Genomic DNA, 24,503 nt, shown 5'->3' with positions numbered 1-24,503 from the left:
GTTAAATTAATAATACAATTATGGAAAATAATAATTACAATATTAGAAACAACAATAATAATATTACAAACAAATGATGATAATATTACCAACAAATAGTAATATTATGGAAAACCAATAATCACACCATTGAAAATTAATAATCATAATTCTAAAAACTATTAATCACAATTTTGTAACGATGATTTAACTCCATATTCTTACTAAAAGATGGTTTGAGTAGGTCAAAATGCATCCCCTCAAATTATGTTTCCTTTTATAAATATGTTTCATTGTGTTAAAGCATAATATCAACTTCATTATAATATTTTTTAATTATAATTTTAAAAATATTTTAGAAAATAAATACTATATGTTATTAAAAATAATACAATAATATGTTATTAACAGAATAACCATGTGAAGGATGACGTACCAAGAATGAAAAACAATAAGCATTCGTTCTTTGCATACATAACATGGAAGGTGAACATATAACATACTGTCCAATGGAAAAAACATGTGAAGGATACTAGTATTTACAAATAATAAACATCATATAGTAAATTAATAATAATTCGTTTACGACATTCCATTTTGTCAAATAGATATCACATTATTTACCTCCAACAAATAAGATGAAAAGGATATTAGTTAAATTATTAACTGCTTTGCCAACTAATAACCAGGATTATAAAGTGAATAAATATTGTTTGATGTGTGCTATCATGGGTTCCATCTTTGAATATATTAAGTTGTTTTATTTTCTAAATTAGTTAGAGTTTCCGTCCTTTTGAATTAAGGTAAAGCGAAATATATGCTATAAAGTTTGAAAGTTGGTTTTTAGCATGAAAAAGTTAAAAATAATCAATATTATTTTATTAATGGAGAAATGGTTACATAGTTGTAACACATCTCCTTAGTTTAGGATTTGTTCCTAGAGTTTAGGAGGTTGTTTACAACTATCTGATTTTCAGTGATGTATTTAATATTGTAATGTTCATTTGATGTAAAGTAGAGTGAATGGAGAGAGAGTCTCTTCTTTGTTTGAGTGCAGTCTCCAGGTGCAGTACTCACCTGTGAGCTGCAACTCCTTTTTTTAATTCAAAGTCTGATTTTTATCTTGGTATTAGAGCATAGGGTAGAGATAGACTTATTTTTTTTCTTAGGGATGCATGATTAATTACATAGTTGTAGTGGTAGTAGAGCATGCTAGGAGAATCTGTAAGATCAGGTGGACTGCAGTAACACCTGTAGCGAAGGGTCTCAGATGACTGATCATCTCTGAGCCGAAGAAAGGGTTGGCGCTCATTTGCGAGCAGAAGCAGGTGTTGGCGCGGATTTCTCGCGCACAGTCGCGCCATAAAAGAGCCGAAGCACAAGCGGGCACGGGTTTTTAAGGAGCAGTCGTGCCATTGGCGCGGATTCGACAGGGATAATAGCGCCAACGCGCCAGAAAGGTACATTGGTGCGGAGTTTTAGCTGATAATGGCGCCAGAAAACTTGACTCGCGTGGATTTTTTCCTAGCGCGGATTTTTAGCTGTTGATTAGCGCCTTTGACTAAAAAGAAGCGCCAACCTCTTTCTTTTTGGAAAAATCTGCAATCTTTTGCAGATCAGTCTTGCCCGGTGGTGGCATGTGGAGATTTCTGCTCAGTGGCAGCAGATTTGATTTACCCAGTGGTGGCGAATTAGAGCTCTGAGATCTGTTCGGTGGCAGCAGATCGGATTTGCCCGGTGGTGGCGCAGTGCAGCTCCTCGATCTGTTCGGTGGAAGCAGATCGTCTTTGCCCGGTGGTGGCGTGTTGGAGTTGTTTGTTGATCTGTTCGGTGGTAGCAGATCGGTTTTGCCCGGTGGTGGCACAGTGAAGTCCCTGATCTGTTCGGTGGCAGCAGATCGGACTTGCCCGGTGGTGGCACAGTAAAGTCCCTGATCTGTTCCGTGGTAGCAGATCGGACTTGCCCGGTGGTGGCCGATTGGAGTGTTCAGTTGGGTAAAAATGAACAACAGTTTAGAATCATATCTCCACGAGTCTGGCAAACTCGATGGAACGAATTTCTCCAACTGGAAATTTAAAATGCAAACTTTGCTGGAGAGTGTGAATGCATGGTCGATCGTCTTGGGAAATGAGCAGAGATCTGGAACAGCGACCCAAGAACAAGATTGGGATAAAAGAGAAACGAAAGCGAAAGTCATACTGAAGATGTCTGTTAAAGACAATATTATCCCCCATATCAGAGATTGCAAGTCGGCCGCGGATATATGGACAACGATCAAGAACTTGTACGAGACTCAGAATACAAATCATGTTCTGGCACTCAAGGGAAAACTGTTTGCATTAAAGATGGAAGAGAATGAGTCCATTACTGGATTCATGGCCAGAGTTAAGGACTTGAGTGACAAATTGGGAGCTATTGGAGAGAAGGTGTCCGACTCAGATCTGGTCACACTCACATTGAACAGAATGACTGATGAATACCAGATGTTCATCACAGGACTGTCAGCAAGGGAGAAAGCCCCTTCATTTGATGAGCTGACAGCGATTCTGCTCCAGGAGGAGGAGCGACGACAGAATCTAAAAACTCAGAGCAATGACCTTGCTCTGATGGCGAAAAGGCGACAGTACAGAGGGAAGCAGCACCAGCACCAACATCAGCACCAGCAACCGCAGCAGCAGCAGCAGAAAGGAGCCAACACATTTCAAAAGAGATCATTTAGAGGTATGACTGATAATTATGTTAAGAAATGTTTTTACTGTGGAAAACCTGGTCATCAGATTAAAGAATGCTATAAGAGGCAGGCGGATGAAAGAAGAAGCAAACAGAGGAAACACCAGGGCTGTTTTGTTGGAGAAGAGGAGGACCACAGCCATGATCTTCGACTATTCACAGTCGATTGTGCTCTTTCAGCATCAAAGGGAGATGAGGACGACATATGGTATGTCGACTCTGGCGCATCCTCACATATGACCGGTAAGAAGGACTGTTTTGAATTTCTTGAAGAAACTGCATGTGGATCAAAAATTTATCTAGGAGATGACAGTGGGTATGAGATCAAAGGATATGGTGATATTCCTGTGAAGCTACCTAGTGGTGACATTAAACATCTTAAAAATGTATTATATGTTCCAGGAATTAAGAAAAATTTGATCTCTGTCTCAATGATTACAGACCAGGACATGCAAGTGCAATTCTTTAAGAATAATTATTTCATTAAGGATAGCCAGATGGTAACAGTTGCAACAGGAGTGCGCGTGGGGAACTTGTATAGATTGGATGCAAAGAGTATGCCACGACAAGCAATGGTTGCAACTGGATCAACAGTAAAAAATCTCTGGCATCAGAGATTCGGCCATCTCAATTTGCAAGACCTCATCTTACTTCAGAAGAAAGGTATGGTCGATGGACTCCCTGTTTTTCATAATGTCAAGCTGGAATGTGATGGATGTGCATTAGGGAAAATGCATAGAGAAGAGTTCCCTTTGCATGTCAACAGAAAGGAAAGAGACATTCTAGAACTAGTGCATACAGATATTTGTGGACCTATGCAAACTAGGTCTTTAGGAGGAGCATATTACTTTCTGTTGTTTACAGATGATTGCACTAGGTTTTCATGGGTGTACTTTCTAAGTAAAAAGAGTCAAGCCTTTCGGTACTTTAAAGAGTTTAAATCTATGATAGAGAACCAAACAGGAAAAAGGATAAAGATTCTCCGCTCGGACCAAGGGGGAGAATACAGGTTAGGAGAGTTCATGAACTTCTGCAAGCAGCATGGGATTATGCAGCAATTCACAGTGCCACACACTCCACAACAGAATGGAGTAGCAGAACGGAAGAACAGAACCCTTGTGGAGTGCGCCAGAAGTATGCTTCAAGGTAAGGGTCTATCAAATGGTCTTTGGGCAGAAGCTATTAATACTGTTGTTTATTTAAAGAATAGGAGTCCTACTAAATGTCTAGGCTTCAAAACCCCTTTTGAAGCATTGTTTGGACTCAAACCAGCAGTTAGTCATTTAAGAATATTTAGATCAAAAGCTTATGCTCATATACCGAAAGTAGATAGGAAGAAGTTAGACCCCAATGCCCTGAAATGTATATTTGTTGGATATGGCACTGAGTATAAGGAATACAAGTTATATAATCTTGTGACTCATAAAGTTTTTGCAAGCAGAGATGTTATTTTTCATGAACAGGCTGAAGATGGAAAGGAATATTCTAACAGTGATAGTCACATTCCACTGTTAATAGAAGTAAACAGTGAAGAAGATGAAGAGCAGGAGCAGCAGCAGAAACAGGAAGAAGAAGCAGCAGATAGTATAATAAATGATGATGCAAGCCCGGAAAGTGTTGAAATAGACAGAGTTGAGGTAAGTCCTCTACCTAGGAGATCAGGTAGGAAGACTCGACTACCTGCTAAATTGAGAGACTATGCTTTAATGTCCAAAATTTTAAACATTGTAGAACCTGCAAACTATGAAGAAGCAAGTAAATCAGATGCATGGAGGGCTGCAATGCATGAGGAAATTGAATCAATATATAGAAACCATACTTGGGATTTAGTTGAGTTGCCTGAAGGAAAAACCCCTATAGGATGTAAGTGGCTGTATAAACCAAAGATAAATGCAGATGGGAGTGTAGAAAAATTCAAAGCTAGACTGGTAGCAAAGGGTTACTCACAGCAAGAAGGAATAGATTTCGATGACACCTTTGCCCCTATAGCTAAATTAAATACAATTAGAATGCTAATTTCTTTAGCAACAAAACATAAATGGAAGCTACACCAGCTAGATGTTAAGTCTGCATTTCTGAATGGTGAATTAAAGGAAGAAATCTATTTAGTACAGCCTCCTGGTTTTGTGAAAAAGGGGCAGGAGCATTTAGTGTGTAAATTGCATAAGGCACTTTATGGTTTGAAACAAGCACCCAGGTCATGGTATGAGAAAATTGATTCATTTTTTATACAGCATGGCTTTCAGAGGAGCCTCAACGATCCAAACCTGTATACCAAGTTAAATAAATAGAGGCAGATTATTTTGATTTCTTTGTATGTGGATGACATGATCATAACAGGAAATGCAAATAATTTGATCAAAGAAATCAAGCAGCAAATGTCACAAGTATTTGAAATGAAATATCTTGGAGATCTTCATTATTGCCTAGGATTGGAGGTATGGAAAGAATCTGGTCAAACTCTTCTTACTCAAGGGAAGTATGCCAGAACCCTGTTGGAAAGATTCAGAATGGAGCAATGCAAAACAGCAGCAACACCATTGCAGTAGAATTTAAAGTTAAGCAGTGACGATGGCACAAAACAGATGGATGCCACTTTGTACAGACAGCTAGTGGGAAGTTTGATATATCTCACGACAACTAGACTTGATCTGGCATATTTTTTTTAAGTGTGCTGAGCCAGTTCATGTCCAAACCACTTGAAAGTCACTGGATTGCAGCAAAATGCTTGTTGAGGTACCTTAGTGGTACTTGTAATTATGGTATTTTATACACTGACATTTTTTATGTTACTTTAGCAAGTTATTCAGATTCTGATTGGGCAGGTAACCTGGATGATCGAAGATCCATCACAGGTTACGCATTTAGTATTGGATCCAGGGTTATTTCGTGGAGTAGCAGAAAGCAAAGTACTGTAGCACTATCATCATGTGAAGCTGAGTACCAAGCATTGTGTGCAGCCGCATGCGAAGCTATCTGGTTGAGGAGATTGCTCAGCGATGCAGGTGAAGGACAGAAAGAAGCAACCAGCATCAAAACTGACAACCAGAGCACAATAAAGCTTGCATACAATCCAGTTTTCCATAAAAATACTAAACATATTGACACTCAGTTTCATTTTGTTCGAGAAAAGATACAGTCCAAAGAAATATGTGTAGAGTATTGTAACACTTGTGATAATTTAGCTGATATTTTTACTAAGCCTCTAGGGCGAGTAAAGTTTGAATTATTTAGAGGGATGTTAGGAGTGCAGAATAACCCTTTCTCCATTAAGGGGGGGAGTTAAAAATAATCAATATTATTTTATTAATGGAGAAATGGTTACATAGTTGTAACGCATCTCCTTAGTTTAGGATTTGTTCCTAGAGTTTAGGAGGTTGTTTACAACTACCTGATTTTCAGTGATGTATTTAATATTGTAATATTCATTTGATGTAAAGTAGAGTGAACGGAGAGAGAGTCTCTTCTTTGTTTGAGTGCAGTCTCTAGGTGCAGTACTCACCTGTGAGCTGCAACTCCTTTTTTTAATTCAAAGTCTGATTTTTATCTGAAAAGGTAAGCAGGGGGGTTTCTATTGAACTTATAATTGGGAAGGTATAAAATGATAGTATTTTAGAGGAATTTGACAAAGTATAAGTGAAACATTTTTATTGATGGAGAAATAAAAGATTATAACTTAATTTAAACCATTCATGTTTCTCTTCCAACCATTTATAATGAAATGATTTTTTTCATTTAAATTTTCTAAAATTAATAGTAGACAAAACTAAATAAAAAGAAAAAAAAAAAAAAAAACCACTAAAACTAATAATAATATGTTTTGATGTATCACTATTTTTGTAAACATAAATAAAATTCTTTTTCTTCTATTCTTTCTTTTCATTCTCCTCCTCCTCCTCATTAGCATTATCTAAGTAATAAGCTTTGTAAAGGGATGCAACGAGGCCTAGTGACTCTATAATCCCCAACCCCTTTGTGCTTATTGCATCAATGAAATGGTTGTTTCAAACTTAATATTTTATAGTCTCAATATTAATGCTACGATTTTATAAATGGAATGTTGGATTTATTATGTAATAAGGACCAAGGTTGTTATCGTTCATGGATAATATTTTCAAGCAAATTATTCTATTCTAATTTCCCTTTCATTTTATTTCACATGTTGGAATTAACCATCATATCTATGTTTTCCTTTTCCATTTGGTTTTCGATCTAATGAATATGATTTAGAAAAGTTGTTTTAGCATCTTCCTCCACATATATAATTAAGCAAAGACAAATCAAGCAAAGACAAATCATGACTTTTATGGTTAAAAAGATCATTCATATGGTTGAACTTATTAAATTTCCTTGACGTTTGGTTTCAAGTCAACACATAATTAAATAGATGCACCTCAATCATAATTAAAAAAAAAAAAACATAACTCAACACCCATTTAAATAGATGCAGCTCAATCATAATTAAAAAAAGACATAACTCAACACCCATTTTATATTTGGTTTCGGAATAGATAACAAAGATTAAATAGATGCATTTTTTTTATCTCTATTATAAATCCAATCTAAGCTTCATAGTTAAAGAGGTCATTCTCTAATGACAAATGATAACTCTTGTTCTAGGATACAAGGTGGGTACTCCATTCTAATCGAATGACTAATTCAAATGGCTAAAATGGTATAGGAAAATGTATCTACACACTTTGATATGGCATTTAGTGCTTTTGTGAATAGAGAACAACCTAAGAAACAACACCTCACATTTCAAATAGTACCCCAAAACACTTTAATATGGCCTTTAGTGCTTTTGTGAATAAAAACAATCTAAAAAACAATATTTCACATTTCAAATAGTACCTCAAAACATTTATAACGTAAAAATAAATTTATAAAATTAATAGGAAATTTTATCTAATTAAGTTTTATAATAAAATCTTATAAATAAATAAAAATCTATTAATAAAAAATAAAATAAAATAAAAATATCATAAAAACATTAATTTTATTCATTTTAATTCTAGATTTACCAAAAAAAATCAAATCTCTCATAATCTATCTTAAATGTCATTATGAGTGACAGTTGAGTATGGATGCCATCATCCGCGAGGATACGAATGCCATCATCCAATATGCCTCGCTTACCGGCACGAACGCCGGAATATTGTTGCTGCTATGATGACGTGTACACGCTTGAATGTTTTAAACGGTTTGTTTTTTGGTGTGCCATACAATTATTTGGTAGACAGGACGTGGCGCGTCCAGAGTGCCATTATCCAATATACCTTCCTTACCGGCACGAACGCCGGATTATTGTTGCTGCTATTACGTGTATACGCTTGAATTTTTTTAACGGTTTGTTTTTTGGCGTGAAACTCCCTTATTAATATGGATCCACTAAAACACGAAACCGATATATGGAATTCATAAATTCACATTGTAATACAATATAACATTTATGGAAAAATCATTAATTAGAGGGGAGAATTTTTTAAAACACTGCAATTTGGTGTTGTGACTAAAATTAAATATGAAAAGGTCGTTGAATGCTGGAATTGTACACGTCTTAACTGCATACTCCATCTTCCATTAAAATAATCTGGCTGAGAATTACTCACTTACGGAACTCAATTAGAGAGGAAGGATCGTTTAGAATTATGTACCTTCCTTATATATGGAAGTCATTCCCACTGCGTTCATGCTGTTCATAAAAATCGTTGTCCGCACTGTCGCGTTGTTATGCTTTTAAATGGCGTTTCAACCCGTTATTGTTTTGCTTCTGTTAGAGTTTGTGTAGTGATGGCTGATGGTAATTTTTATGTCGATCGCTGATTCTCTGAATATTCGGAATCGGATGGATCGCTGATTCTTTGAATATTCGGAATCGGATGGGATGGATATGGGTACGGTCAATTTTTTGACAGCGCCTATGTCCGTCCGATTCTTGAATATTCGGGGAATCAGCGATCCACTTAAGCTCAGGGATAGCTGATTCCCTTAGTGATGGTATATATTTGGAACTTATCAGGCACATTTTTCTTGGTTACGTGCTTAAATAGTCATTTTATTATGGATGTTGTAGTTTAATAATTAATTGATGTATAGAAAATAATTAAGACTTATAGAAAGTTTTAGAAGTGATATTGGAGTCCATTAAGGTTGTTTTTTATCTTTTATTTTTTTTGGTTTATATATTGATAAATTGGAAGTGGGGTTAAATTTGCAAGGCAGAGATGGTTTTAGGTTGGGGGAGTTTGTGATAAAGCTTCTTTTATATGCTCATGATATTGTATTAATTTCTAAATAGGTCCATGCATTGCAAATGCACTTATATTCCCTTGAGCATTTTTGTAGAGCAGTGGGGATGAAATCAATACTAGCAAGGCCAAAACAACAATTTTCTCTAATAAAAGGAGGCACAGCCAGCGCATTTTCTTCTTTGAAGACAACATTCTTGAAGAAGTAAATGAGTACAAGTACCTCGGGATTGATTTCAACAACGAACTCAAGCATACTTTCTTCTTTGAAGACAACATTCTTGATGAAGTAAATGAGTACAAGTACCTCAAGATTGATTTGAACAATGAACTCAATTGGGAGGACTTTAAAAAGAAGAGGATTTTAGGAGGGTGAAAAGCATTATATGCTCTTCAATACATATGTAGAGAGACATGAGTTGTGAGATTGGAAAACGATTAAAGTGTTTTTTAGACTCCTAGTTTGTTGAGTGATGTTATATGGGTGTGAATTGGGAAAATCCAAAAACACTTTATCATGAGCAGGTTCAAAATAAAAAGTTCAGTACCTTATCACATAATGTTGTCATGAGCAAGTTCAAAATAAAAAGTTCAGTACCTTACGAGATAATGGTGAGTGAAACACGAGCAACTTCCATGGAAGCAATTGCTATGGTGTGGCTCATAAAATATCTAAAAATAATTGAGCAAATGAGAGTAGGTAGATGGTATAATGTTATTTTCAATGAAGACATGAGTGAAAGAAAGAAAACATTGATGAAACAAAACTACACGTGGATGCAAAAATGGAATATCTACCTCAATGCATGTGCCACAAATAGCAAGGAGCTAAATAATTATGTTATGGAGAAGTTTCATAAAAGGGTATGGGGAAAAGAGTTGGGTAGAAAGAAGAAGTACTACATTAAGGAATTCAACCCTACCTCTGATCTACAACAAAAAGAGTTCATTGGAGCTAGCATTCGGTGGAGGGAAAAGGTTCCAACTTCGGTGTGAAAGAGGATGCTAGAAAAGGCCTAAAGAAGCTTGGGAAGAACTAGGAAAAACATTTCATTTTGAAATGTGATGCTTTCAAAGACATCAAAGAAAGTTATGAGAACATGTTAGCATCAGTTTCTTGGTATTGTCTTTTCAACAAGGGGATTGTTGAAAGGTTAAATCAGTTCATCATCAATTTGAATCGAAAAAAGATTCAAATATTTTTAATCTTTAAACCTTAAAATATCATTTCATTTCATATATAAAAATATTTATAATTTATCTTTCAAATACCATTTAATCAAATATTAAAAAAAAAAAAAAATCCATTTGCATTCTTTAAAATTCGATGGAAATTCACTACTATGTTTTCATTTTAAAACATTTCTAAAATCAACAATAAATTAATTCTTTATTTATATAATCATCGCTTTGAATTAAAAAAATTAAAATTAAACATAAAAAGTAAGTATTTCAACGCAGTTTCTTTCTTTCAACTTTTCCCATCTCGCTAGCAATTCATAATCCTCCGTTCGAACTCTTTCTGTTCTATTATCATACCTGAACTAGATTTTATTTTGTTTTGCTGACATTTGTGTATGTCGTGATTTATATGTATTAGTGTAGTTGGCGTGAACTTTTTTTAAGGATATGGAATATACAGAGATATTTTATGAGAAATTGTATATGGATGATACTTTTAAATTTTACTGGTTAAGAAGTGGAATTTTTTATATATATATAATTCGATCCATTATATATAACATTAGATTTATCGTAAAATGAAAGAAGTGGAAATTTATATATATATATATATAAAATTGGATCCATTATATATAACACTAAATGAAAGAAGTGGAAATTTTCACATATATATAAAATTGGATCCATTATATATAACATTAGATTTATTAGATTTATTGTAAAATGAACACTTCACAGGTAAAGTACGAATATGAAGAATAAAATGAACTTGCGCACTTATTTAATTCGGTTAAAAACAGAGAATAATTAGTAATATGTACAGAAGTGAATGTTGAAAATAATTAATAATATGGATAGAGGCATTGGAAGTAATGCTTTCACATTTTGTTATGAGTTATTATTGAGAGTTTTCAAAGTAAATCTAGAAATTGTTATTTCTTATGTATGCGTTGTAGTCATGATTTAGAAGTGTGGAAGTCAGAGATTTATGTCAATAAAAATTACAGTGTGGTTTTGATGCTGTGTGTAATCGCTCTCTCAATTGTTAGTGCAGAGCATACATAACACATAGTAGATTTATACTCAAAGACTTGGACGGCAATAGCAAAGAGTAATTTCAGAGACAGACAAATGGAGAAACAACAAGATTACTCAATCAAAAAAAGCGGAACAGATAAAACAATCAATGGAGAACAGAAATCACTTTGCATTACGACCTTGGCTTGCTTTCCTTGGCCAGAGAAATTACAAATTTATAGAGGCTGCAAAAGGATCTAGATCCCCGCATGTGATTCAGATGGAGATCTAGAAACTAATGGCTGTGTAGAAGGATCTAGAATCTTGCATGTGATTTAGATGGAGATCTAGAAACTAATGGCGGTATAGAAAGATCTAGAATCCTGCATGTGATTTAGATGGAGATCTAGAAACTAATGGCAGTGTAGAAGGATCTAGAATCCTGCATGAATTTGGCTTCACACTTAACATTCTCCCACTTGAAGCCAAATAAGAGTCATGAATCAAGTCACACCGAGTCCTACCATGCTTCTACATAACTCATGTTTATTTCGTGGTAGAATCTTAGTGAGCATATCAGCAGGGTTCCTATCTGTATGGATCTTTTCCAAGGATAACTGTTCTTCCTCCAACACATGCCGGATCCAATGGTACCTTAAGTCAATGTGCTTGGTTTTTGAATGAAATGCTAGGTTTTTCGCCAAGTGAATGGCACTCTGACTATTACAATATAACACATACTTGTCCTACTTTATTCTTATCTCTCCTAGGAATTGCTACATCCACAACCTCTCTTTACAAGCTTCTGTTGCAGTGATGTACTTTGCTTCTGTTGTAGAGAGGGTTACTATTCTTTGTAGCCTTGACACCCAAGATACTACTGCACCTGCAAATGTATACAAATAGCCTGTAGTGGACTTTCTGGTGTCCATATCTCCAGCCATATTTACATTTGTAAATCCTTCAAGCACAGTCTCATTATGACCAAAACATAAACAATAATGACTAGTGCCCTTGAAATACCTCAAAATCCATTTTACTGCTTACCAATGATGTTTCCCTAGATTGGCAAGGAACCTACTCACTACTCCCACTGAATATGCAATGTCTGGTCATGTGCATACCATGGCATATATCAAACTGCCAACTGCTAAAGCATAAGGAATCTTGCTCATCTCTTACTTGTCTTTGTCATCACTAGGACATAATTCAATACTCAGCTTGAACTGGGCTGCAAGGGGTGTACTAACTGGCTTGGCATCCTTCATATTAAACCTGTCAAGCACCTTCTTGATATATTTTTCTTGTGACAGTCACAACCGTTTGTTTTTCTTGTCACGCATAATCCGCATGCCCAATATCTGTTGTGTTGGTCCCAAATCCTTCATTGCAAATTTGCTACCCAAATTTTTCTTCAACCTATTGATCTTATTCTTATCATGCCCAACAATCAACATGTCATCCACATATAACAATAATATGATATACTTTTCTTCATCATACCTCTTGATATAGACACAATGGTTAGCTTCCAACCTCTGAAAACCATGTTCCAACATGAATGAATCAAATTTCTTGTACCATTGTCGAGGTGCCTGTTTCAACCCATAGAGACTCTTTTTCAACCTACAAACAAGGCCTTCTTTTCCTTTTTCTATGAAGCCTTCTAGCTGCTCCATATAAATTTCTTCCTCCAATTCACCATGAAGGAAAGCAATTTTTACATCTAACTCTTCACATTCTAAGTCTAAAGCAGCAACTAGACCAAGAATGACTCTAATGGATGACATTTTGACAACAGGTAAGAAAATTTCAGTGAAGTCAATACCTTATTTTTGGGCAAAACCTTTCACCACCAGCCTTGCTTTATACCTCTCCTTCTTTTCTTCACCTTCATGCTTAATCTTGTAAACCCATTTGTTTTGTAGAGCCTTTCTACCTTTTGGGAGGTTTACCAACTCCCAAGTTTTATTTTCTAGCAAAGAGTTCATTTCTTCTTCCATTCTTTACTGTGCTCAACTTTACAGGCTTCTTGAAAACAATTAGGCTCACCTTCATCAGTCAACAAAATATAGTTTGAAGGAGGATACCTTTGTGAAGGCTTATGAGGCCTAGAAGATCTGCGAACCAACTGTAGTGGTGCATTATTAGGTTGAATCTCCTGTAAAGGTTCTTGCAAGATTCCTTCTTCTTGTTGTTCATCATTTTCCATTTGTTGTTCTTCATGCTCCTAAATTTGCTGTTCATTTTCTTGTATTGGTGGTATGTTTTCCTGCTACTCTTCAAACCTGTCAATAACATTTTTGACCTCCAACTCACCTACAGTCCTCTTGAACATTTTTGACTCATTAAATATAACATCCCTGCTTCTAATAATTTTATGTTTGACTGGATCCCATAGACGATAACCAAAATCTTCATCTGCATATCCCAAAAAAATGTATTTCATAGATTTATCATCTAGCTTAGTTCTATTTTCTTTTGAAATATGTACAAATGCTTCACATCCAAATATTTTCAAGTGAGAATAATTCAAATTCTTACTAGTCCAAACTTCTTCAGGGATACCACCATCCAAGGCAGTTGTAGTTGGAGATCTATTTATGAGGTAGCAAGCGGTCCTGACTACTTCAGCCCAAAATTCTTCTCCAAACCAGAATTGGACAACATACTTCGCACATTTTCATAATGGTGTGATTCATCCTTTTTGCGACACCATTCTGTTGAGGAGTACCAGGCACAGTCTTCTCATGCTTTATGCCAAACCTGTTACAATATTCCTTAAATGCATTTGAGCAATATTCTCCACCATTATCCATTCTTAAACACTTGAGCAATTTGTTAGTCTCTCTTTCAACAACAACATGAAATTTTTGAAATATTCCAAACACTTTTACTTTTCATAGGATATGCCCAAACCTTCCTAGATGCATCACCTATAAATGTTACAAAATATGATGCTCCTCCTAATGATTTGATGTTAACAGGCCCAAACACATGTGAGTGTACCAATTCTAACACATTTTTCTTTCTGTCATGGCCACCTCTAAGGAATGAAACCCTTCTTTGTCTGTCATATATCCAATGCTCACAAAGATCAAGATTGTAGGATTTCAAACCTGGCAATAAATTTTTACAAACAAGAATTTTTAAGCCCTTCTCACTCATGTGACCCAAATGCTTATGCCACAGATCTATTGAATTTCCTTCTTTTGTGACAACAGCCAAATCTGATTTTTCTATCAGTGTCTTCAATGTGTATAATGTTCCTGTCTTGGGTCCTTTAGTCACAACCAATGCTCATTTGCTAATTTTCCAGCCTCCTTTTCCAAAGGTTGTGGAATAGCCTTCATCGTCCAGTCGTCCCATAGAGATTAAACTCATGCGCATTTATGGTACATGCCTGACCTATTTCAACAATATATCTTGTCCATCTTTCATCTTGATCTCGACATCTCCCACTTCAACAATATTGCAAAAATGATTATTCCCCAAATGCACTCTACCATAATCACCAGGATTATATGAAACAAAACTATCTTTGCATGGGGTTACATGGTGAGATGCCCTAGAGTCAAGGATCCAATAAAAGCTACTACTAGATGTATATACACATGCATCTTCTATTGAAATAGTAAACAACACATCACCATCTGTGGCTACAGCAGTAGTCTCACCTTCATTTGTGCTGGATGACTTGTGATTTGTATTAGATGGTCTCTAATCCTTTTGTCCTTTCTTCCAAAATCGACATTCTTTCTTCATGTGCTCGGGTTTGCCACAATGAAAGCAGATGATCCTTCCTCTCCTTGATTTTGATCAGCCTCTCAATCTTGATCGCCCTTGCTGGCCTCGATCCATTCTCCTACCACGATCAGCTAGAGCTAGAGCTTTTCCTCCCTGGTTTTCCGCAATTAACTTGTGTCGCAGTTCCTCATTCATTAAACTGTTGCTGACATCATCAAACTTCAGGGTCCCTATAGTTGTTGAAGTGCTCATAGCTACACTTTAAATTTTCCCAGCTGTCTCATATAAAACACATTAGCAAAATAGCTCTAATTTCATCATCTAAAATGATTTTAACAAAGGCAAGTTGATTAGTAATAGTATTAAATGCATTCAAGTGCTCAGCAACTGAATCACCCTCCTTCATTTTGAGATTATAAAGCTTCTTCATCAAGAACACTTTGTTTGATGCCATGTTCTTCTCATTTAGATCATGGAGCTTCTTCCATAATCCTTCAACCGTCTTTTCTCCGGACACATTTAAATACACATTCTTTTCTAGATATTAGCGGATTGTTGCAATTGCCTTTCTATCTAGCTTATTCCATTATTCATTTGTCATCGATGAGGGTTTCTTTGTTGTGCCCTCAATTGGAAAATACTGATCCTTCAAAATCAGTATATCCTCCATCTATGATTTCCATAGGGCAAAATTAGCCCTGCTCAACTTCTCCATATCTGTAACTGCTGGCTCCATTTTCAATATATTGATGTCCAAAAACAAAAACTCCACTTAAAAATAAAACTTTAATTATTACTCTTTAAAATTTAGTAATAATGACCTTCCTTATTTTAAAATACCCTTTTCAAAATTCCTGCTCCTTTTTAAAATATACTTTTCAAAATTCAAACATATAATTATATAAATATAAAAACATATATAATGTTTTAACCTTTTCACATTTCACACATACATATGTTGGTTTGTATACGTGAAAGCTTGATAAAAAAAAATTAGGAACTCCACGTAAAGCACTTACGTACTCCACGTTTTAGGCTTCATGGCATGTTTCACCATATGCCTGCGACCTTTTTATTTCTTGCAACAACTGTCTTAATGCTACTCAGCTAGTTCCTCAACTATTTCCTAAACAGATCCTTTTCTTAGACTCTCTTCTTTGCAGTGATTTCCGATTTCCTGGACAGATCCTTCAACAGCTCAGAGGTAACAGCCAACGTTTTAATGAACGCTACCAGAGTAAGGCAATGGCACTAAGCGGCTTGCACAGTGGATATTCAACCCTTGCTTTGATACTAGTTGTTAGTAATCTCTTCTAATTTTTCTAACAGTCAACTTTTATGGTGGCACCAACTCATCGCCCATCTTAAATGTAGGTTTTGGATGCCCCCATACTTTTTAAGTTTAATCATCCACCAAATCATCTCACTTAATCTGTGGGTCATTAAATAACTAGCATAGATCAATCTTAAGCGCAGATCTAACATCATTTGAGAGGAATCAAATTTCTTCAGGTGCAAACTTATTTTAGAGTGCAAAAAAAATAGTGTCTACTTTTTGTGATTTAAATTGTATTCTTAAATACTATATATTTTTAAGTACAAGTCAATATTAATTCATATTAAAATATTTTATTCATATCCTACATTGGATATTGTATTATATACAATATTAAAATATTTTCTTTTAACATTTTTTACTTCTAATTACTTTAGATGAAATTATATTAAGTTTTGTTAATAACTAATTAAACATATATAATATATTTGTTTTTCTTTCATTTTTCTTTTTATTATAGTTTTTTTTATTTTTCTATTTAGAGAATATTTTATTTTTATTTTAAGGATATGTATTAACTCTAAATTAAGTACAAACATATTTAGGCCGATAGGCCTTTCCTATGCATCAACAATTGTCAACACTTTTATTTTTCTCCATTGGATCAGGTGAGACACTTTCAACCGTTGATTTGAAGTGTGACTGCTTTTTCCAAATATGCACATGGCAAGAAATTTTTTACTACTTTTTCCCATTCTTTTATGTCACTCTTGAAGATATTTTTACTGCTTTTTTCCATTCTTTTATGTCACTCGTGGCCTCAGAGTTAATAGTTTCTTTGGTCTGCCAGTTGTTCTTCTTCTTCTTCTTCTCTGGCGTTTGGCAAGCACTATTCTTCTTCCCTGGCTTTTGGCAAGCACTGATTAGTATTAAGCATTTCTGATTTGCCTAGAGAGGCTGGGCTTGCAGAGGAGACAATTGAGGCAATGCTGCAGCGTTAGCGAGCAATCTATCAAATAATTGTGTAAAGCATGGTTTGAGTTTGACAGAGTTCTATCAGATGACAATGCTTGTCAAGCCTGGCGATAGTACTCGGAATTCTTACCAATAAATTATATATTATATTTGCTCTTATTGTTTCTTGTCGTCTGTAATTTTATTTGATGGAATAGACACTAAAATTTCCAACATAGTTTATTGTTGCTGTCTGCAATTTGGTTTAGGCAAAGTTTATGAAGGGAAAGAGATGGCCGCCTGGATTCAAAGCTGTACCATGGAGCAGCAGTATCTCCATCCGTGTTTGTTGTAAAAACAAGATACGGTAACCTTTTATCAAGATATAAATAAACTTCATTTAAATCTAGTAGTTATTAAAGCTCATATCCATTTCACTCCATCTGAGCTGATAAAAATGTGTTAAAATATCCAAAGATCTAAAGTAGTTGCCTTCAACCGTTAACCTTGAAATCCTATTTAGCCTCTTACACAGTGGTAAAGAAAACAAGGCAAAGCTAGTCAAAGTGTGTAAATGTTTGCATTTCGAAAGTATTTTATAAATAGCCTAATTCATTTGTGTTGTAACTGCATGTTAAACGTTTTTAAGACCTTGTCTAAACACTGACACCGAGGACGAGTTCAATTCTGTTAAGATGTTTAGCTATTCACATTGTGAACATTTAGCGTTGGAAAATTAAAATAACAAACTAAATCATTTCTTTGTAATATGCATCTCAGTTCTCTGATCGAGGCATTATGTTAGCTCTTTGATTGAGGCATTCTGTCATTTACATAAAAGGTAAAGTAAATACGATGAGTCCTTCCGAAAAATAATGTCATTTAAAGTTTAGCGTCTTGTATTTGACTTCACGTTCTTACAATTGCAATGGAACTTCTCTATCTCGATTATGGTTTCAAATCTCTGAACAGTGAAAATCTTGAACAAACAATAGGCTATACATTATGTTGTTTTGAGAAAGTTTTGCACAAAATTTTCACAAGAAGCTTGTTCCAACCCTTGTCTGCCTCTGTGTATGCTTTGTCTTTTTGAAGAATGATCAACAACATTGAATAGGACTGCAGAGTGTTCGATTTTGTGCCAAATCTTCGGGACCGAAAAACTTGACGAACAAAAACGTTAGTGGACCACCAAGTTCATAAAATCATAGAGGCATTAACCTCTGCCAGGGAAGTGGATGTTTATAATTATGAGCAAACCATATGCGGTTTGGGTTTTTGTTTGAATTGATTTCAGTTGGCAATAAGTATGTATGTCGAGTATGTACGATGATTATGTTTATATATGTCGAATATGTGGGATGATTATGTTTAGGCCGATAGGCCTCCCTATGCATCAACAATCGTCGCATCTAAGCATTGAAATCTTAGAAGGTGGGTTTATTGTGCATATGAAATGGCATGTGTTTGTGCTTTTGAAATTTTACTTAGAGAAAAGAAAAGATGGATTTGGTATTGCATATGAATGAGATGTATTCTTCGTATATGCTTGGCCATCTATAGAGGTTTCTTGATTTTGGGTAATTAACTTATTCTAAAATGAAATAAGACATTCAATGGGTTCCTTGTAATACAGATATAAACAAAACATCTAAAGAAAAGTAATTGCACAATGATCCAGTGCAAGAAAACAAGGTTTTCCACAAAATTGGCCATCTATAGAGGTTTCTTGATTTTGGGTAATTAACTTATTCTAAAATGAAATAAGACATTCAATGTGTTCCTTGTAATACAGATATAAACAAAACATCTAAAGAAAAGTAATTGCACAATGATCCAGTGCAAGAAAACAAGGTTTTCCACAAACCAATTAACTCTTCTAGACAAATTCAACAATTCCAATTTAATAATCCTATCGGCCTCTCTTTGTACCTTTTGAAACAATTGCTAGTTATATATAACCTTCTTAGTCTTTCCACTTAATCAACCATTAATAACCAACATATTGTGTAGTTAAAAATTTAATAAAAAGAATAAGCGTATTTGTTTTGGAATATCGATTCAGCATTTTATTAAATATTATATCACATGTTCACCAAGGGATGAACTACATTTCCTGGAAGCATGGCATCTATTATATCACATGTTCACCAAGGGATGAACTACATTTCCTGGAACCATGACATCTATAATAACTGCTTTAGCCTTAATCTAAAATAACTGCTTCAGCCTTGAAGGAGTGTGGGGGTTTGCTGGATCTTTTAAAGAGAGGGAGGTTTAATATACAAAATTTTCACTTCGACTTTACATTCTCGAAGCGAAGAAACAGGGGTGGCGACGTACTTATTTCAGGTATGGCACTTGACACACTTTTCTTACTAACGCCATTACAGGCCTGCATTAACTTTTGTCAAATTATATCTAAAAAGGTTTTGTTTTGGTTGTCGTCGAATGCCGTCAATCATTGAACTTTCAAAGAAATGGAAAAAATAGGGTACAAGACAACTGACTTTTCGTACGATACTCTTGCCATGTGAAAGGATCTCTCTTTTCTGGTGTGTTTCTTTCAAATTATGTCATTCAATAATGATGGAATACTGACCATGTGATGTTTTATTTTTCTTTTTATTTTTATGTGCTTTTAGCATGACAGAGAAATTGTTGAAAACATAGATAATTTATGTTATTAAAGTTTATATCGATTTCAATTTTTCACATTCCTACAGGTTTTAAAGCTTGTTAGTTATATATATATATATATATATACACTCTGGAAACAATGGCCATGCAATTCAGCTTTAGGAAGTTGTGGGTTGGCGGGAAGACTTGCATGAAAATATCCTTACGGGCTTTCAGAAACACAATAATTCGAAGCAGAATCAGCACGAGGCCTCGTGGGCTAGTCGCCCTCTTGCTCTATCCCTCCTTGCTTCTATTCTTTAAAGCAATTACTTCTTATTATGTTTGAGAGTCCGGTCTTATTCTTCCAACGGACGTAGGAAATGCAGTTGCAAATCTTGCCACTTATTGATTTTTCAGCAGACTTCCAAAACAAATTAGGGTTGAGTGCAATGCAAATAAATTTTGAACCTCAAAATATTAAAACATTTTTCTGTCAGAGCACAAGTTATTATTGCTTGACCTTCAACGAACAATCAAGGAGAAGCTGAGCCGAAAATACAACGTTGGAGTTATTGTTCTAATAACTTAATTATACTTTGTGCTTAGTTAAAAGAATATGCTAGGTTAATTATGGAAAATGAGCAGGGATAGGAGTGAATGATTAAGTGGAGATAGACATCTTCGAACGCAAATATTGGTTTACCATTAAGAGTTTAATTATATTAATATTAACACTTTACCTGTTAACTATATATTAATATTAACTCTTTAACACATATATACTGGGGTAGCATCATTTCAACGAACAATTAAGGAGAGCTGAGCCGGAAATACAATGATAGAGTTATTGTTCTAAGAACGTAAGTATACGTTCTCATTAGTTAAAAGAATATGATAGTTTAATTATGAAAAATGAATAGGGACAGGAGTGAATGATTAAGTGGAGATGGGCATCTTCGACTACTAATATTGATTTATTATTAATAGTTTAATTATATTAATGTTAATTTTTTTGGCACAAACATATAGTCAATATCATGAGATCTATGAATAATATATAGTTATTAATTATTTTCAATTTTCTAAATTAATTGTATTTAATTTTCCTTGATAGATTTAAAATATTTGATCTGAAAAATAAAAATTATTTTAAACTTTTATTTAAGTAAATTTACTATGACAATTTGTTTAGTATACCTATAAATTTTGAATAAAAATTTATGTAATTTTTTTTACAAATTTTGAATAAAATGTATATAATTTTTTTTTAATATTGGAGATATTGTTATTTAGGATTAAAATTCAAGAAATGTTAAATTAGTTTTCAAATTCAAGAAACATTTTCATTTTCAAATAAATAAAATGTATTCCTGAATATTAAGGTTAAGCAAAGTAGCTATATTTAATCTGAGGGACACATTTAATCTAAGCTGCAGGTACTAACTACTATATAGCCCCTATTAATATTTAAAATATTACTTATCAACTCCATATTAAAAAATAAATAATTTAAAAATCTAGTTACAAATATTTATGAGTGGAAAAAGAATTCTTTCTCATTCATATATATATATATAAATATTTTATTTATAATTTACATTTTACATACTAAAATATTGATACTTGTCCCAGTCATATTTTAAAATAAAACACACACACATATATATAATATGTTACATATCAACTATATCTAAAAAATTATTAAAATATAAATTTCGAAGAAAAAAAAATTAATGGAATATATATAAACTCCATATTAATAAATTTTACATATTCTTTATAACAAGAAGTGAAAATACATATAAAATATATAATTAAAAATATTATTCTTAAATGAAATTTTAGAAATAGTTTTCAAATAAAATGTATTTATTCAAATTATACTTATTTTAGATGGAACTAGTTTATTTGAGGATAATTATATGGATTGTCATTACTTTTTTCATTATTAAAGTTGTGTTAAATGAAACCAACTATATGTTAAATGGAAACATGATTTACTTAATTATATAAATGATATTATAATTTCTAAATTAACTTTCGTTGTTAAATGGAAAGATCAATAATATAAAAAAAATACTATAACTTAAATAGAAATAAAATCTGCTTAATTATATAAAAAATACTATAATCTCAAAATTTACTTTAGCCTTTGAATCTTTATCATAAAATTTAAACTTAATTAACAACTAAATCTTACACAAACCAACTAATAAATCTTCTCTAAACACTATTGTGCACCTTATTCACGCGTCATATAAATCTTCCCTAAACCAATTACTGCCCACCTTATTCACACCTTGCAATAAATAGCAAGATGTAAGAACCTAGGTGACCAACCCTGAGCTTAAGTCAATCGCAGATTCCCCGAATATTTGGGATCGGATACACATAAAGGGGGTCAAAAAAATTGACCCCCATGTACGCCTGATTGTCGAATATTAAGAGAATCTCCAATGAACTTAAGGATGCCCGGCTACCAACACTAAGTCAGTCAGCGGTTCCCCGATGGATGCGGGAGATCCTACCAAGAGAGATATTAGTCTTGCCCGTTGAGAGATATTACTTACGCTAACCATAAGACCTAGGGAATTAGAGAGATATAAGTGTGAAGAGATATTAGTCTTGACCGTTGAGAGATATCTTACTAGGCTAACCAGAAGACCTAGGGAATTAGAGAGATATACGTGTGATTAAACTCCATAAAAGCCAATCAAGCTGAGTAAGAAACACCAGTATTACGTGCTTTACATGAAGTTCAAGCTGATCACAGCTATTTACCTCTTTCAACTACTAATAAGGGTATACATACAAGTGACTGTTATGGAAACATAGACCTGTAGTAAGTTTGTTAGATTAGTGAACAAATCACCATTACCTTGACTCTTAAGCATACTGTATTTACGTAATGAATACAGTTGCAATATCATAACCCGTACAATGAAACTTAGAGTAGTTCAATAATAAGAAACTTACTATGAGTACCATCTTATTCACAGCCTGATGTAGGTTAAAGACATGCACATCCTTACTTAGATGATAATAAAGTTATTCATTCAAAAAGGATAACAACCTTCAAACTGACAACATTAAGATAAAACAATGCCGAGGATAACTTCAATCTAAATATAGTCTTCTATCTAATATCTATTCTATATCTTATGCCCGAAGGGCTTCCCTAATTTGCGGCAGGTGGTAAAGTAAATCTGATTTTCACTCTATCGGCCTCAGCATGGCCGATATAAATTCGGATATAAATTCCCGCAGCATGGCCGGATCCGGCATAACATCTTTCACTCCATCAGCCTCACAGAATCGATCCATCCACGCGGTTAACAGCGGCATCTTCTCCGCGTCTATTAAAACAGAATTAGTAACCTTCTCCAGGGCTTTCGCAAACGCTGACAGACCACCCAGTGCGATGTCAACAAAGCCGATCTTGTCTCCTCCAAAATACAGTTTCCCCGAGAAGCAGGGGCTCGTTCGCAGAGCTTCTTCCAATACAACAAAGTTTGCTACCGATTCTTGTACCGCTTTCTGTTGCTTCTCGCCTTGGACCATGAAAACTCCCCGAAGGCATGGCACCAGCTGAGCCACACATAAAGAGCACCAGTGTCTTAATTACAGATTTAAAAAAAAGCAAGTAATACTTTGGAGATAAGGGTCAAGTGTATGTGAGTCAAGTGAGGACGTATGGTTGTCATCTTCTCTACTTAGTTTCAATTCTGAATTATGACATGGTTGTTTTGAGAATTTATTGTAATGTTTTCTACGTAACATTACCTCCTAAATTCCTCAGTAGCAAGAGCAAGAAGGTGTTTTTTATTAAAAATTAAGCAAGGTGATTAAGGGGATGTTATTACCTTATCGTCTATGAAGGCGGTCCAGAAGCGAGCAATGGCTCGGTCATATGGATCTTTGGGCATAAAATTGGGTGCCTTATTGCCCCATGCCTCCTCGATGTACTGCACAATAATCATGGATTCACAAACAGGCTTTCCACTGTGGATAAGCACTGGAATCTTCTTGTGAACAGGGTTTAATTTCAGCAGCAGCTCGCTCTTTGGGTGCAAATTATCTTCGATGAACTCGTAATCGATGCCTTTAAGAGCCAGTGCTATGCGAACCCGAAGCACAAGGGGGCTCCAACCCGCACCTAATAGCTTCACTTGCCCCTCTTCTCCACAGGCCTCCTTCGCCATTTCTCTGAACATGTACTGTAATGCAGTGCTTGTGCCTATGCTACCGTTTGTTTGTTAGCCATAATCCCTCGGTGCAAATAAATAGGCATCCCACTGCCAGTTAATCATATCACCCTAATCTTGATTTCCACCACTATTCCTTCCCTTTCCCCTGTCATGGCCATTTCACACCGCGAATTACGTACTTCAATCCGTTACGGCAGTGTGAACTGGTTGACCTTTAAAAGCACGTGAATTTCGATTTAAAAATTAAAAATTAAAAATTAAAAATGTCGATGTAAAAATCCGAGTCAAATTAAAACTGTCGATGTTAGATTTAATTAAGCCAAGCCTAAGCAATAATTGGAAATTTATTTTTGTTTGCTATGAGCAATTTGCGTTTATAATTTAAATATTTGATCATAACATTAGACTTTACAAAATATATCCGGACAGTGAGGTCCAGGGGTGTTGTATTTAGTTATTAGATTATCGCTCGATGTATTTTATAATTTGCTTCATGATTTTATAGTCTCAAACTTCATTGACATCCGGATTATTCGA

The 24,503-nt window shown here is 34.6% G+C and overlaps 1 pseudogene across 1 annotated transcript; it reads right to left on the bottom strand.

Annotated features, from left to right (window-relative positions):
• Positions 1–22,936: 22,936 nt before the first annotated feature.
• On the bottom strand, positions 22,937–23,988 carry LOC149204586 (glutathione S-transferase U17 pseudogene; annotated as a pseudogene). Its single transcript, XR_016253016.1, has 2 exons — positions 23,622–23,988; positions 22,937–23,346 (listed from the first exon to the last, which is right to left on the bottom strand). The product of XR_016253016.1 is annotated as a glutathione S-transferase U17 pseudogene (transcript).
• Between the last annotated feature and the right edge of the window lie 515 nt (positions 23,989–24,503).

This window comes from Pinus tabuliformis, chromosome 1_2 (assembly GCF_031772625.1).
Source record: "Pinus tabuliformis cultivar Carrire ecotype Pingquan chromosome 1_2, CPIR1, whole genome shotgun sequence".
Lineage (NCBI taxonomy): Eukaryota > Viridiplantae > Streptophyta > Pinopsida > Pinales > Pinaceae > Pinus > Pinus tabuliformis.
The sequence above is the reverse complement of the archived record's forward strand: the minus strand, read 5'-3'. Positions and strand labels throughout refer to the sequence as shown.